This window comes from Triticum dicoccoides, chromosome 1A (genome assembly GCF_002162155.2).
Source record: "Triticum dicoccoides isolate Atlit2015 ecotype Zavitan chromosome 1A, WEW_v2.0, whole genome shotgun sequence".
NCBI lineage: Eukaryota > Viridiplantae > Streptophyta > Magnoliopsida > Poales > Poaceae > Triticum > Triticum dicoccoides.
The window spans coordinates 39,214,497-39,232,233 of NC_041380.1; positions in this window are offsets into that span (position 1 = coordinate 39,214,497).

The following is a 17,737-nucleotide window of genomic DNA, read 5'->3' on the forward strand; positions in this document are numbered from 1 at the left end:
TGACCGGCCACATCAGCTCCTGCCGGAGTTTCGCCGGCGGCGACCATTCCGCACGGCGGGGGAACGCCGGACTTGCGCTAGGGGCATCGGATCGACGCGCCAAGGGCACCAGGAGGTAGCCCGCGCCCGTGCGCATCTAGGGGAACCAACGGGAGGTGCGGGGGTGGCCGGGGTTCGCCGGAGGCGAGCTCACGGCGGCGGCCGGAGCTCAGGCAACAGCGGAGATGGCGCTATGGTGCATGGGAGGAGGGGCTGGTGGGCGCTACGGCCTCCTGGGAGTTCTCTGAGCACAGCGGTGTGCTCAGGTTCGAGCTGTGGTGGCTCTAGCCACGCCGGCGATGAGGCGCGGCGGCGGCGAGCTTCGGGCACGGCAGCGCTAGCGCTAGGGAGCGTGCGGAGCGACGGGAAAAAGGGGCGAACGGCAGAGGAGCTCACAGCGGTTCCGCAGGGTTGGTCAGTGGGCTCGGGGATGTCCTGTCGGCGGCGAATCGAACGGCGGCGAGCTTCGGTGGCCGGCGACGGAACGGCGATGGTGGCGGCGTTGCGGGGCTTCCGGGGGGCCGTGAGTCGGTGGGGAGGAAGGAGGGGGTCGAGGCGGAGCTCGCAAGCACAGCGAGGGGTCGAGGGGGAGACGGTGGGTGCGGTGGTGCTCGTCGGTGGCGGCGGCCGCATTCGGTGAGCGAGAGGGAGAGGCGAGCAGGGGGGAAGAGGGGCACGGGGAGAGGGGAGCGGTGCAGGGGGTGCGTGGCGTCGTCCGGGGCGTCGCTGGGGAGGCCAGGGAGGAAGCAGGAGGTGGCTAGGGGGGGGGGAAGCAGGAGGTGGCCGGGGCAGCGTCGGCGAGCGCCACGCCTCGCCTCTGCTCGTCCTCCTGGCAGAGGAGGAAGAGGACAAAGGAGGAGGAGGTGGGCTGGGCCGGCTGGGGGAGCTGGGCCGGGCAGGTAAGCAGGTAAGTGGCCCAGGTGGCCTCTCTCCCCTTTTTTTTCTATTTTGTTTCTCTTTTCTATTTCTGTAGTTTTGTTTCTGATTTAGTTTATAGCCCAAATCATTATAATAAATCCTGCAAATAATTGTGGCCATTAAAAGAATTATTACAGAGGCCCTTAACTATTTTTAGAATTGTTGGAGCATTTAAAAATATTAATAGTATTTAAATGCCCCAATTCAAATCCAATATGGATTATTCAAAAATCCATAATGGCCCAAAAATATTGGCATCATTTTTGGTAGAGGTTGTTCACCTTTGTCAAAAATCATGAACATTTTTGAAAGCCATTTGGACTTACTTGAAAGTATTTTAGGTGAACCTAGTGAATTCCTTTAATGCTAGGGTTTGAGCAATCCCCATTTCAAAATTCATAAAATTTAAACATGTTGCATGGATGCTAAAGCAAAAACAAACAAGGGCTGATCTGGGGCTGTGACAGCTCACCCCCACTAACAAAAATCTCGTCCCGAGATTCAAGCGTAGGGTAAGGTGAAGGGGAAACGCAAACTAGTATAATCTTCACGATCCAGGGTGCACTTCATAGGAACGTTGATTCGATCACCATCATTGTCTTGAAGTCTTGCTCTGAGAAATCCTGTCAACATGACATGGAGGGAAGAAGGAGACTCTAGAAGGGTCGATCTTCTCGAAGATCGAACAACTCACGAAATGAGACATAGCAACATCTCTTGAGCTGGGAGACGAAGCACAGATTTGAAGAAATGGAGTGGAACAGATGACGAAGGTTCACTAGGTAGACAACGATTCCACGCTTAAGAAGGTGGTAAACGATTGCCAACGTAGCGAAGAGTTGAGTTGCCATGATACCACGACGAAACATCCTGGAGGAAGGTGATCGTAGAGTATTATCTTAAGTGGCAAAAAGAATTACTTTTGATATAGAGATCATTGAGACTCTCTATATCAGCCTAAGGCAATCACAGCAATCGTTTGGAGGGGGTCGGTAGAATGGCATACTCGGACTTGGATGATGTGGATTACCTTGTTGAAGACAACGTAATGGATGAATTTTGCTTATCACCGGAAATGGAAGAGACCCATGGTAGAATGGCACATTGGCGGTGCAAGCTGGGAACAAAATGCAAATGCTGGGAATGATTCTGGTAACTGGGGAAGAACCCAACAATAGAGAGTGAATTCACTGTTTGAGAAGGTCATAGTATTTCCGAGGAAACTGAGAGCAAACCCAGTTAGTGCCGATGATAACACGTAGCGCTTGTGCGTGCTCTCAAGAACTTGAGCATTTCCATATTCATCAAGGTTTTACCAACATCCGTGTCAAGGGTCCGGTAACACAACTTACTACCATGATGGCTAAAGATGGATGATGCAGACGCAAAGGAAGATAACACCTTCTCAGACTTCACCCTTGGCAGGGCCAAGGAAATAAAATCTGGATGATCGACCGAGAGACATTTAGCACTCCGCTTCTAATGTTCTCCTTGATGTACTAGCGTATCCCATTCCTTGAAATGGTCTGGTATCTAGAACATCAGGTAAAGGTCGTACTTCGGAAACACTAAAATCATAAGGCATAGCTAGGGGGTAAATCCTACGAAGTCCTTATGGGGAGGTGTCCAACTTCCTCAAACAAGATACTACAATAATAGGTCTTCCGGCTGGGTGTGTTGGCCACGACATCCACTTTACCGGTTATCGAGGGACCAATATTATAGTTCTTGGGAAATGTTCCAAACCATCATATCTGCCTGAGATTCAGATCTGGTTGGTGTCAGGATATTCCAGACTCATCGAGTCTAGGAAGAAAAATGAAAGTTTGCAACACGAATCGACGAGATGACGTTGCGAGATTCTCGGGAAATGGACTACGATAGCGAGCTCCAAAACATGAGTTGGTTCTGCTACACACATGTGAACACGCTGTCCCAGACAAGCATGACCACATAGTAGTCTTATAATAAAACACTACCGAGTTCAGGAGGGGAACCATCATTAATGACATCGAAGTCTCCACGCGTGGAAGTCCAAAGAGTTCACCTTGGACAGACTCATTTATCTTTGAACAACTCAATCAGTGGCTTGGTGTGCTAGGATATACATATAGAATGGAGGTTGCAAATCTCCAGACCACAGAATACTTCGCACGTATGCATGACTGATTTGGAATGATTCCAAGAAAACAACATTGACTTTCTCGAATCCACGGCGGCAACTTGCATCAGATGCACATGAATTAAAGGAAGTCACTACCTTCATCCAAACATATGCTTCATGAGCTAGCATGAACAAATGCTTTCAAAAATTTCCAACACTAGCTTAATGTTCAACAAAATTATGGAGGAGATAAGGATGTTGTCAATGGGCTCAACAACAATTCATCTAGGTTTCCTTTTAAAAGGAATTCCATAGTTAAGTGAACAAGTGATAGCATTGGTCAGACCTAAAAGATATAATGGTGTATGCTCGAGGGATCAACCACGAAATAAGACAACATTACGAGCATCGTTGGTACTGATTTGATTTGACGATAGCCCACACTCAAATCAAAGGATTGATAAGACAATAGGTCTAGCAACTGATCACAAGGACCAATCGATGAAGATATCATCTTTCTTCAACACACACTACACAAGAATATCCCTTTGGATGAACTAAATCGGGCAAGCTTCTATCTTCCAACTCTCCAAGTTGATGCATAGCTTAACCAACTAGCTCAGGGGTATCCAACACGGATTCTTGGAGAAAGGGTGGTTTACAGGATAAACCAACTTGATCACGAGCTTAACATAACAGTCAGGCAACAACCTGGTGATACTTTCGAGAAGATATTCGGAAAATCACGAACCACCGATATGTTACTAAGCTCGAGAACAATCTTGCTTTTCAGAGCAAGATGATATGATCAAATGAGCGAGGACTTGACAAAATCCTAACTCATCAATCAAAGAGTGCACCAGGAAATAAAGACTAGGTAGCACGATCAATCTTAGAATGGTGATTCAATAACCAACATACTAAGAATAAGATTATTGTCCATTAACTACAAAGCAATGGGGTTGCTAGGAGTATTGAGTTCACACATCATGATTCACTTGTCGGCACTCCGGCTGCAACAACACGGAACCGAGGAATGAACAATGATGGCAAGAAGTATCACTGTACCAAGAGTTCATAGGATGGTGTGCAATTCCTATAACAATCCCGATATAAAGATGGTAATACTTCAGGGTAGAACAGGATCAAAGGCTGGATTAGCAATTTGATCTGCGGGGCACAACTTCTTTGACCCAATCCTGGATATGGAAGAGGTACTGGAGTTTGTTTCTCCTAGTCATTCTGCGATAGAATGGCTTGACGGACCACAAGAGTATTAGGCATCGATAAACGAACGCACGCATACTCTTGACTATCAATTGATAGACGAGGGTCAGAATGCAACTAAAGAGATCAACTCAAAGGATCATATAATTTTCTGAGTTGTGGACGCATAGATTAGTATGTCGAACCAAGTTCAACATGTTTCTTCTGGATAACCCATGCAGAAAGGTGGAACTGGCAGAGTCACGATTTATGAATGGAGAACTCCTCAAGAGTACTCTAGTTGTGATCTTTTGATCCAATAAACATCTGCCATAAGCGGTTCATAGTATTTGGAAGAAGGAAATACCACGGACCTCGAGGACTATCGCAAAGTTACTAATATCCTGAAGGAACTAGCAAACACTATCAACATGAAGTAAGTAGAGTGAATCTCAGGTTCAAAGCTCAAGGAGTAGAATACCTACTACTAGGTAGCATCGCAGGATGCTTTCGAGAATGATGGCCAGAATCATCACACTGGGAACACAAATCATGGCTAAATTACTAGATGATCCCCTAAGACACCTAGGGTCATAATAATATCTCCAACATATATGTCAAGGTAACAGAGTACCTCAACTTACTGATTAGTGTGGTTAATCTGGCCCATGGGAACATTGAAACGGGAAGAAAGGATTTGCAAATGCATCAGACTACTTAGAAACCTGGGATGACTCGGACAGCATAACGGCTGTAAATGCTCAGAAAAGATTTGAGACATTCACAAAAAATGGTGGCATAACCACTCAGAAGCACAATATCAAGGTTTCGAGATCAACAATTAACATACGGAAGTAGTAGGAACTGAACTGAGACTTAAATCCAACAATCTTATAAGTCTACTGATTAGTAACACGTGATCCTAATAGAAAGAAGAGATAGCCTAGTTCTTAATCCCCGTAGAAGAGAAGATGACTCAGATCAGAAGGGCATAAGGTATAAGGAATAAAAAGAGCCTTACGTTCCATCCCACAATCAATTCCCTTATATAACTAAAGAATTTCTAGACTCAACTTCGACCAGTTTGGCTTGGTAATCCTACAGGCAGTCAAGCTCTGATACCAACGCTGTCAGGACCCCGACTCAATGCCACATCGATCTAGCATGTAACACCTCATATCACTTTGCGGCCTCACGCACGGTATTCCCACGGGTGTCGCCTTACCTTTGCCCGAGACCGTTTGCGCCTTTTGGCACACGTATATGACAGTGTCGCTAGCATCCATATGATAAGGAGCCCGGGCTGACATGGCTAGTCGTAAACCCAAAGCGGCACAGACTTACAGGGACAGGCATCCATGACCCAGCATCGAACGTGTCGGTCATCAGCGAGTGAATCCAGGCTGTAGCACTGGGCTAGCAGGACTCCGGTGAACCGGGCTGTAGCGGGCTAACAGGACTCCGGTATTCACCGCGTGACATTTCCCCGAAGGGACAGACACAGGAACGAAGAAGGACACATGCCGGCCAGCCTAAGTGTTCCGGAGCAGTAGCAAGCTACCATGGCTCGGTGGAAACACTAGGAGACATTTCCCCGTAAGAGAGGCTACTAAAGATAAACAACTAGATGGTCAGATCCCACACATACCAAGCATTTCAATAGCGTACACACAATATGCTCGATATGTGCAAATACAACATGGCATCACAACATGACTCTACGACTCAAGTAATTTATTCAATAGGCTCCGAGGAGCGAGATATTACAATCATGGGTCTCATGACCCAACAATCAGAGCATACAAGTCAAAGCACAAGCGGAAGCTATCATGTCTGAGTACAGACATCTATAAATGAAAAAGGCTGAGAAGCCTGACTATCTATCAGATCCTGCCGAGGGCACAAGATCGTAGCTGAGGTATCAAGCTAAACGTCGAAGTCCACGTGGAACTACTAGCGAGACCGAAGTCTCTCTGCAAAAACATAAAATAGGCAAACGTGAGTACAAATGTACCCAGCAAGACTTACATCAGAACTATCTACATATGCATCATTATCAACAAAGGGGATGGTGGGGTTTAACTGCAGCAAGCCAGCTTTGACTCGGTGGCTATCCTGAACTACGACTGCGAGTAACTCTTTTGAGGTGGCGCACACGAGTCCACATATTCACCATATCAATACACCACTATGGATCCGCCCCCGTCTCCCTACGAGAACGCCATCCATAGCACTCACGCTTATCTTGCGTATTTTAGAGTATCCACTTTCACTTGTCTATGAACTGATATAAGCAACCCAGAGGTCCTTTTCCGTGGACACGGCTATTCGAATAGATTAGGTTAACCCTGCAGGGGTGTACTTCTTCACACACGCTCTCACCACTTACCGCCGTTTACACGACATGTACTCGGCAACCTTCAAGCGGAAGCCCAACGTGGGTGTCGGCCATGGCCTGCCTAAACACTCAAGTCTCTAGTCCAGGTTTATCGCCTATTCGGGTTCCATCCATGAGGAGATCCGGCCGGAGTTTCGCTCACAGCCCCAAACGATGTGAACAGGGTTCCGTGACACCAAACGGGCGCCCGGTTTACCCGGCCACGTGCCTACCGCATCACAGCCCACCCCTACGGTCAGCGCTGTCCACGGCCTCCAGCATACTACAAACACCAGAAACTACTTGCAACTCCTAGACAGAGGACAAGGGTGATTAAGAAGCCGAGAGGGTCCATTGGTTTCGGGCCCAATGCGTGGTAGTAGCTGAATCATGGATCACAAACACAGAACTCAGTTCCTGAGGACGGCTGCAATGAGACAACCCACCATGTACTCCTACATGGCCTCTCACCGCTACCTTTACCAAATCGTGTTCACACGCTTAGCTCACACACCGTAGGACATGTTCACACACCTCTGATTCATCCCCGATGATTCAGACCCGACTCAACTCTAAGCAGTAGCAGGCATGACAAACAAGCATGAATGAGTAGGCACAACAGGGCTCAAACAACTCCTACTCATGCTAGTGGGTTTCATCTATTTACTGTGGAATGACAGGTCATGCAGAGGATAAAGGGGTTCAGCTACCGCAGCAAGTAACAGATGAATCGGTGTTGTCCTAATGCAGTAAAAGAGAGCAGGAGCGAGAGAGTAGGATTGTATCGGAATGAACAAGGGGGTTTTGCTTGCCTGGCACTTCTGAAGATAACATTGGGTCTTCATCAGTGTCAACGATCACATCATCGGTATCACGTCTATCAAGAGGGGACAAATACCGGCAACAAAGAAGAAATACAATCAATGCAATGCACAATATGATGCATGCTATGACATGGCAATATGAATGTGTTTTGGGCTAATGCGACTAGCAACAGATTAAATGAAGTTGGTTTGAATACAAGATTCAAATTCAAACTCCATATGTGATTATTTAAATGTCATTCACTTCATTTGCTCTAAACAGTAGTGATAAGTTGTTCTAACATGCATGAAAATGGTACAGATGGATTCCTTGAATTTTTCTGATAATTTTTCATATATAATTTATTAAATTTGGAGTTACGGTTAATTTTCTATGATTTATTGAAGTTTTAGCTATTTTCTGAAATTATTAAATCATTTAAGATTATTTAAATTCCAGAAAATACTTATTGCGTCAGCCTGACATCATCATGACGTCAGCAGGTCAACAGGGCGCCTCCAGGTCAAACCTGACGTGTGGGGGCCACACGTCAGTGACACAGGAGCTAATCCCGGTCAAACCCAGCGCTGACTGGGGTTTGACCAGGGGTGGGGCCCGCTGTCAGTGGCCTAGTGGGTGATTAGCGGGGTAGTTAGTCCCTATTGACCGGCCACATCAGCTCCTGCCGGAGTTTCGCCGGCGGCGACCATTCCGCACGGCGGGGGAACGCCGGACTTGCGCTAGGGGCATCGGATCGACGCGCCAAGGGCACCAGGAGGTAGCCCGCGCCCGTGCGCATCTAGGGGAACCAACGGGAGGTGCGGGGGTGGCCGGGGTTCGCCGGAGGCGAGCTCACGGCGGCGGCCGGAGCTCAGGCAACAGCGGAGATGGCGCTATGGTGCATGGGAGGAGGGGCTGGTGGGCGCTACGGCCTCCTGGGAGTTCTCTGAGCACAGCGGTGTGCTCAGGTTCGAGCTGTGGTGGCTCTAGCCACGCCGGCGATGAGGCGCGGCGGCGGCGAGCTTCGGGCACGGCAGCGCTAGCGCTAGGGAGCGTGCGGAGCGACGGGAAAAAGGGGCGAACGGCAGAGGAGCTCACAGCGGTTCCGCAGGGTTGGTCAGTGGGCTCGGGGATGTCCTGTCGGCGGCGAATCGAACGGCGGCGAGCTTCGGTGGCCGGCGACGGAACGGCGATGGTGGCGGCGTTGCGGGGCTTCCGGGGGGCCGTGAGTCGGTGGGGAGGAAGGAGGGGGTCGAGGCGGAGCTCGCAAGCACAGCGAGGGGTCGAGGGGGAGACGGTGGGTGCGGTGGTGCTCGTCGGTGGCGGCGGCCGCATTCGGTGAGCGAGAGGGAGAGGCGAGCAGGGGGGAAGAGGGGCACGGGGAGAGGGGAGCGGTGCAGGGGGTGCGTGGCGTCGTCCGGGGCGTCGCTGGGGAGGCCAGGGAGGAAGCAGGAGGTGGCTAGGGGGGGAAGCAGGAGGTGGCCGGGGCAGCGTCGGCGAGCGCCACGCCTCGCCTCTGCTCGTCCTCCTGGCAGAGGAGGAAGAGGACAAAGGAGGAGGAGGTGGGCTGGGCCGGCTGGGGGAGCTGGGCCGGGCAGGTAAGCAGGTAAGTGGCCCAGGTGGCCTCTCTCCCCTTTTTTTTCTATTTTGTTTCTCTTTTCTATTTCTGTAGTTTTGTTTCTGATTTAGTTTATAGCCCAAATCATTATAATAAATCCTGCAAATAATTGTGGCCATTAAAAGAATTATTACAGAGGCCCTTAACTATTTTCAGAATTGTTGGAGCATTTAAAAATATTAATAGTATTTAAATGCCCCAATTCAAATCCAATATGCATTATTCAAAAATCCATAATGGCCCAAAAATATTGGCATCATTTTTGGTAGAGGTTGTTCACCTTTGTCAAAAATCATGAACATTTTTGAAAGCCATTTGGACTTACTTGAAAGTATTTTAGGTGAACCTAGTGAATTCCTTTAATGCTAGGGTTTGAGCAATCCCCATTTCAAAATTCATAAAATTTAAACATGTTGCATGGATGCTAAAGCAAAAACAAACAAGGGCTGATCTGGGGCTGTGACAAAATGCCTGATCAAATATGCAGTAGACAGAATACAAAGTAGTTTTGTACGTAAGTTGCATGCCTCACTTATTTGGCATTGAGAACATCAAATGTATGTACTATATTAAATTTTAGGTTGACGAGAAATAAAGGAGAAAACTAAAGAGAAATATGGACAGTAGGATCACATGTTACATTCCTAGTATGGTGATTATCTATAAACTATTGATCTTGTGATCATGTATGCAATTATTTTCGTAAGCGTGACGCCTGAAACTTTAGTAGTGTACATAGAACAAAGTCTGCTCTTTGTACTAAAAATCTATACTATTATCAGTGAATTTGCGGACAGAGATAGCTTGTTTTTCTATGTCTGGTGTTCATTATATGGCTTAGAAGCTCTATAATTTCATGCAGCAATGTAGAGCATAATTTTGATATTGACATAGATTACATCTAGTCGGTTCTATGTGTGTTTAAATGAATACCATACAGAATCTCATCACACTATTTGTACATTCAGGGAACTCAGGTTGCTTCATTGCTGCAATACGAGAAGTTCATAAAAGATTTAAATGCACAACAATTGACGTACATCAAGTTGATTGGACTGGGTGAACTTCTCAAGACTCCTGGCATGAGAATGAGACGTCTACTGTGCCAGGCCATCGCTTATTGATATGATGCAAAGCAGGATGCCTTTATAATTAATGGGAGACCATGTAGGATCACACTAAAAGATGTGGAGCATATAACAGGCCTGCCCTGCATGGGGAAGAATCACGTCTCTTCAAATCACAATGATACTTTGGAGTTGTGGAAGGAACTAAAAGACCCCAATGACACAAAAGTAACTCTGAAAGGATTGCTAGCCAAGATGAAAGGCAACAACACACCTAATTTTGTCAGGTCATTTGTCTTGTACACCATAGGCAAATATGTATGCCCGACAACACAGCAGTATGTGGACAACAGATACCTTGAGGTTGTTAGAAACGTTGAGACAATAAAGAGCACCAATTTTGGACAGCTTACACTTGACCATCTTATGACTAGCGTCAGGAAATTTGTAAATGGTGGAGCAAATCTGGAGGGCAATCTACCATTGCTGCAAGTAATACAATCATTATTAACATACAATACATTTAATTTTATGGAAAAATTTCTAAGTTGTTTTTGTTGTAATGCAAACGTGGTACTACGAGAAGTGGAGGGTGCACCAATTGGACTCTACCATCTCGTATGCATCAAGGTTAAGGCCGCTGATCCAAAACTAGAGTGACGAGAAGGCACAGAAGGTTGACAACATAATCAACAAAAATTATATAGGGGTTGGAGAGGTAAAGTGTTAGAACTGTGTGCCTGGATTATCTACCATATGTTTTGAATGATACTAACAACACTAACATACAGTATGTCGATGACCTGCTACAGCCTTTCAATCCGCCACTAGTTGGGAAGCCGGTCAAACCAAAGACTGACGGTCAGGTAAATGATGAACATCAGACACAAATATATATTGTAACTTTGCAAGTACAATCAAAGTCATATGCTTCTAATTGCTTGTAATTTGCAGGATAAGGCACTCATGGGCCGTGTATTGGCTGATTTGAAAGAAGTTGCCTCCATTGTGCGGGAAGCCAGTGCACAACAATTTGATAGGATGAGCACCCTTGAAAAAAAATGGATGAGTGCCTTAGGCGTACACTTGCGAACGGCAGACGCACGGACGACCTCATCACAGAATTCAATGTAAGTATACCATTATGAGTTTCTATAAATATTTTTACTATCAATACTCTCCACACTAACACATTTGTTTTAAAGAACCACCACTATGGAATATTTGTTGTTGATCGCCCAGGAGTAGAGGACATACAACTATCTGACCTGGGAGTACCTGCGGACCCAATGGAGGTCCCAGTAGAGAATACTACTCACCAGCAAAAACAAAAAAAGACACGGAGGTCATTGCCAAAGGCATTTCTGCTAAGGGAATACAAAAATATAACATGGACGCCCCCATGAATAACGTAGCTAAAGATTTGCAGCCTGCTCCTAGTTTGCAATCGCGAAAGCATTCAAAAACCACCACAAGCCTTGAAGCTTTCATGGTGATACACATTTCACATCTAACTGATTTTGTTTTAAGTTAATGAAGATTAGTAGCTAACAAGTGCTTTATTTCGAATCACAGGATCCTCTGAATTTGAGGCACAATGAGAATGTGCGAAAGGCTAAAGAAAGAAGAGATCAAGATGATGAAGATGTCAGTATTGAGGTGGGGGGAGAGGCAGGTACCAAAAGCAAACACCGGTCTGCCAAGGCTAAGGCAATAAGGGAGCCGGAAGAGACACATGTCTTCCCAGTTGATGAGGACAACTATGATGATTCTTTAGCAAAGCAGCGACAAGATAGCATGGTTGATTCCATGCTACCAACTCGTACGAGCATCCGGAAAAGAGTGGCATATTCATTATTGTGCAATGAAGATTATGTTCTGTACGATAGTGATAAGAAGGAAAGAGAAACAGCACTCCATCGGAGTCTACCAACGATTCCAAGGACACAAAGAATACAAAGAGGAAAAACCATGCAAGCATTTTTAAAGATACAGACACAGGTGCTTCGAGGCTGGAGACCGACCTTGACAAGTTTCGACAGAATCACGTGGCCGAAATTGTCAACACCTCAGATCTTGATAAACAATTGGTGGTAATTGATGACATTGTTCTGCTACAGAAGCATTTGCAATGCCTCACCATGACAGATGGAGTTTTAGATGACAAATGGTTGGGTGACGAAGTAAGATATTTGCCAAATTATTTTATGAATTTTCTTTTGCACAATATAATTAACTTGAATTTTGTTTTAGTTGGTTGATGCTGTGATTCAGATCATGCGTCATGATCATCCTGAGGACATAAGGGACGGGCAACTGGTTTACATTGAGAGGGTGGCCTGCGTCGCTATGCTCGAAAGAGAGGGTAAGGTAGAGAACTGCCACGAGGCCGCTTTGGTGGGCAGTCATGGAACAACAAAAGGAGACAACTACCTCAGACATGATCTGGTACCATCTAACCATGACATAAACACATTTATTTTTGTAATCATTATGCATGTTGATGTAATCATCTTTGCTGTCCAGGTTTTTCTACCTACAATCATGGCAAACACCCACTGGTTCCTTGTGGTCGTAAACCCCAGAAAGAGGGAGATTCAGATTCTTGATTCACTTTTCAACTACGTAGTAACACAAGTGGTTCACGTGGTGAGATTTTAAACGTCTTTCAATATAACACAACATTTAGCATCATACCTAACCTTGAACCGTGAGCAACTTCTCATACCATGGACTTTGGCAGATACGTGGGGTGGAAGCACATCTAAGAGCATCGCTGCGAATCAATGGACCACAAAGCCATGCATGTCAAGACATTAATGTGACCCAATGGACAGTAAAGCATGTTCCTGTGCCAAGACAAGATGGCAAGTCAGTCAACAATATTAGCTTCTCAATATGTTTTGATTTTTTAATACGTGAAATGGTGCTAACAGAATTAATTGTTGTAGTTCTTCTTGTGCACTCTACATGCTGAAGAACATCGAATTCTTTACGAGAGAAGATCTTACACTGCGTTATGACCAAGTACGTAGAGTAACACCTAAAATTCTATCAATTTTGTAAACATATGGAACGATACTAACATATCCTCCCATGCAGGCATACATTGACGATTATAGAAGAGAGCTGCCTGTTGCCCTTCTTACTTCGCCCTACAACAAATTGAAGTCCATGAAAAGGCTGAAGACGTACATTGCTAGCCTATCGGATGCAGCTGCGATTGAAGATCATGAAGATGCAAGGAGTTAGTCCAGCAGTGGTTGATTCTTAGAGCTGGAGTGTACACTTGGTTATGAAGCGGTAGAGTAGGGTGTGGTTTGGTTTTAGTCCCGAAGAAGGTTTCCTAGCCATGTTCATAGTCCAGTGCGGATTAATCAAGTTGTAATATTTCACAGTACTGGTTCCAAATACTGTTTTTGAAATAAATTTGGTCTGCATGGGAGACGCTGAAACATATATTTGCTATTTACAACCAGAACTTTTTGAAGCTTTTTTTAACATTGCTAGTTAGAAGTTTCAGAAAAATTTTAGTTAGTGCTGAAATATTTTGGCTGAAAGGCAACTATTGCAGTGAGTGCTTAAATGAATGGAGTTCAGTTATTTCATCGAAATCTCACCGAAGTGAAAACCATGGTGTCGTGCCATCTTGAGCAGCAACAGAAATGATTCAACGTTATTAACAAAATTTGGTCTCACAGATACGAGGAAAAAAGGTATGATTTTGAACATGCAAGATCGGATGGGCAATAAAATAACTTCACAAGAGAGCCAAATACTATTCTTGAAGAAGGTTTCCTAGCCATGTTCATAGTCCAGTGCGGATTAATCAAGTTGTAATATTTCACAGTACTGGTTCCAAATACTATTCTTGAAATAAATTTGGTCTCCATGTGAGACGCTGAAACATATATTTGCTTTTTTCAACCAGAACTTTTGAAGCTTAGGAAGGTTAACTGAATTCTTAAATTTATATTTAAGCGTCATCGGAGTCTGGACAAGATTCAGAACAATTACATCTCTAGTTAGAAGTTTCAGAATTTTTTAAACATCGCTAGGTAGAAGTTTCAGAATTCTTTTAACATCGCTAGTTAGAAGTTTCAGAAAAATATCAGCGAGTGCTGAAATATTTCGGCATCGCTAGTTAGAAGGTTCAGATTTTTTAACATCGCTAGTTAGAAGTTTCAGAAAAAAAATTAGCGAGTGTTGAAATATTTTGGCCGAAATTCAGTGAGGCTGAAATATTTTGGCTGATTTTCAAAGAAACGGGAACGATATCTTTTTGATGATCGTGATTCTCAGGAGACCTATGTGTTGTTACGCAACTTACCTATTTTTTAAACCATAACTTACCTTTGCTAAACTCTCCACGCCCCCCTAATATTCAACCAGGTGGGTCCCCTCCCTTGATTTCCTCCAACCAAAGAAATCTATACGTAGATATATGTCCGGGTTGTTACGATCCCTATAAATAGGGATCCTTTGAAACCTCGTAGATCATAGTTCGTCCTTCTGCGCCGCCCAAACCAGCAAGACATAAGGACGGAGCAACCCAGGAATCCAGCAAGACCGAACGACGGAGCCAAACATGGATCCACTGGTAACTCCCCACGATCTCAGCCACTGCTATTTTTCGTGCCACGATCTTCCTCGCATGATCTCTTGTAGCGACCCCACTCGTTGTTTGCATATTCATGTAACTCCACATGTTTTTAAACAAATTAAGTTGGGGGCGTTAGGGGAGGGCGCTAGGATTTGTTTCCTACCAGATTGGCAGTTCATTGATTAATTCCGGGCTAAATCTTAGCGTTTGGTCTTGTCGATGCCAATTAGTGCAGCGGGCGCTTGCCTTCTTTTTTCCTTTCTCACGAGTCATGGAAGGCATCGATGGCCCATGTTTTAATTACATACTACTGACCATGATTAGCGCCTAGAGTTGAGGAGACCACGGTTGGATAGTTTTATTTTTTCCAATATTTATTTTATTTCAGATAAGTGCCTTGCGATGGAGATTACCTTAGATGACCGTTCAAACGTAACCAAGCTGAATCACATGATAGTATTTGCACATACATGGAACTCGGCATGTTTGTACCTCATGCAGTAGCGTAGAGCACAATTTTTATGTTGGTATATATAAGCTGTATTCGTCTGTATGAGTGTTTAAATTGTATACCATGCTGAAGCTAATCACACTTGCACATCCATTGAACCCAGGATGCTTCTTTGTCGCCATATGAGGAGTTCATAAATGGATTAAACACGCAGCAAAGGATGTACATCCAGTTGATAGGACTGGGTGGACTTCTCAAGACACCTAGCATCAAAATTAGACGTGTACTCTGCCTCGCCATCGCTAATTCATATGATGCAGAGCAGGATGCCTTTATCATCAGTGGGATACCATGTAGGATCACACTATAATATGTAGCGCATATAACAGGCATGCCCTGCCATGGGAAGAAGCACGTCCTTTCAAATCTTGATGATAATATGGAGTTGTGGAAGAAACTGAAAGACCGTAATGACACCAAAATAACTTTCAAAGGATTGCTAGCCAAGATGAAAGTCGACAGCACACCAAATTTTGTAAGGCCATTTGTGTTGTACACCATAGGCAAATATGTATGCCGAATGGAAGAGGAGTATGTGGATAACAAATATATTGGGATTGTTAAAAACGTTGAGACGATAAAGGGCACAAATCTTGGACAGCTAACGCTTGACTATCTTATGGATAGCGTGAAGAATTTTGTAAATGGTGAGGCAATTCTGGAGGGGAATCTACCACTGCTGCAGGTAATTCGTAGTAGTACAATTATTAGTTACCTAACATACATTACATAATGTACGGGAATGTTTGTAAACTGCTTTTGTTGTCATGCAGACATGGTACTATGAGAAGTTCAGAGTGCACCAATTGGACTCTAGCATCTCGTATGAATCAAGGTTAAGGCCGTTGATCCAGAACTGGAGCGAGGAGAAGGCAAAAAAGGTTGACAATATAATTCAGAATAATTATCTGGGAGTTGGAGAGGTAAAATGTCAGCACATTGCCTGGATTGTGTAACATATATATTTTCTAAATCATACTAACGACACTAAACTGCGGTATGTTGAGGACCTGATGAGGCCTTTCATTCCAGCACAAGATGGTACGCTAGCCAAAGCGAAGACTAGCGCTCAGGTAAATGAGTTACATAAGGCACAAATATATATTGTAACATTCCAACTAGTATGAAGTTATATGATTTTAACTGTTTCAAAGTCTCATATTAAGGTACTCGTCGGACGTGTATTGACTGATTTGCAAGAAATTGCCTCCCTCGTGCGGGAGTCCGGTACAGAACAAAACCATAGGATGTGCACCCTTGAAAAGAAAATGGATGAGTGCCTTAGGCGTACCCGTACAAATGGCAAGCTCACGGAAGACCTCATCAAAGAATTGAAGGTCAGCCTAGAATTATGAGATTAGTATATATAATTGGAAATTTACGTGTACAAGTTTTTTTCTAATTTAGTTTACTATCAAAACACCCCAGACTAACATGTATTTTTTAAAGAAAAACACGATGGAATATTTCCAAGAGTGGATGACATACATCTATCTTGACCTCGGGGCACCTTCACACCCAATGGAGGCCTCTGTTGAGAATGCTGAGCAGGCTTCTGACCGGGGAAAACAAAAGGATATCACGGAGGTCGATGCTAAGCACGATTGTAAGCAGGGAATAAAAAATGATGACATGGAGCCCTCCATGAAGAACCTTGATAAGATTTTGACGTACGCATGCTAACTTAATTATGAAACAGTCATTGTCGTTTCAGAAATAACATTTGATCTTCCACATACAGGATGAAGCATTCAAAAGAGCTGCTGCAAATATCAAACAGGATCTCAGTGGTATTCATAAGCTTTTGAAAGAGGTGGATGATATCCAGGGAGCTCCTACTTTTGATAACCAAATGCATTCCAAAGCCACCACAAGCCTTGAAGATTTCCAGGTGATGCACATTTTACCTATAATTGAGCAAGAATCTGCTAAAGGCCAACACACGGTTTATTTCGTCTGACAAAATCCGTTCAACAGACGGAGTAAGCACACTCTGTGAATGCTACGAGATCGCGAGATCCTGAAGAGCCCTGTGCCTTCACAGATGATGACAGCCATGATGAATCCTTTGAAAAGCAGCAACAAGTAAGTATGGTTGGATCAACGCCACCAAATCATGGGGGCGAAAAGAAAAGGGTGGTATTGCAATTATTTAAGGATGACGAGTATGCTTCGTACGACACTGAGAAGAAAAAAAGGAAAAAAGAGACTCCATCAGAGTGTACAAATGATTCCGAGGACACGAACAGTAAAAAGAGGAAAATCGGCTCTAGCAACTTAAAAAAGAGGTCAGAAGTTCCTGAAACCCAGAGGGACTAGCTAGACGTGGTTCGACAGGATTTCGTGGCGTCACTGATCAACACTACAAATCGTGAAAAACAAATGTTGTTAGTTGATGACATTGTCATGCTATCAAAGCATTTGCAATGCCTCACCCATAAAGATGAATCTGAAGATGGCGTATGGTTGGGTGACGAAGTAAGATAGTAT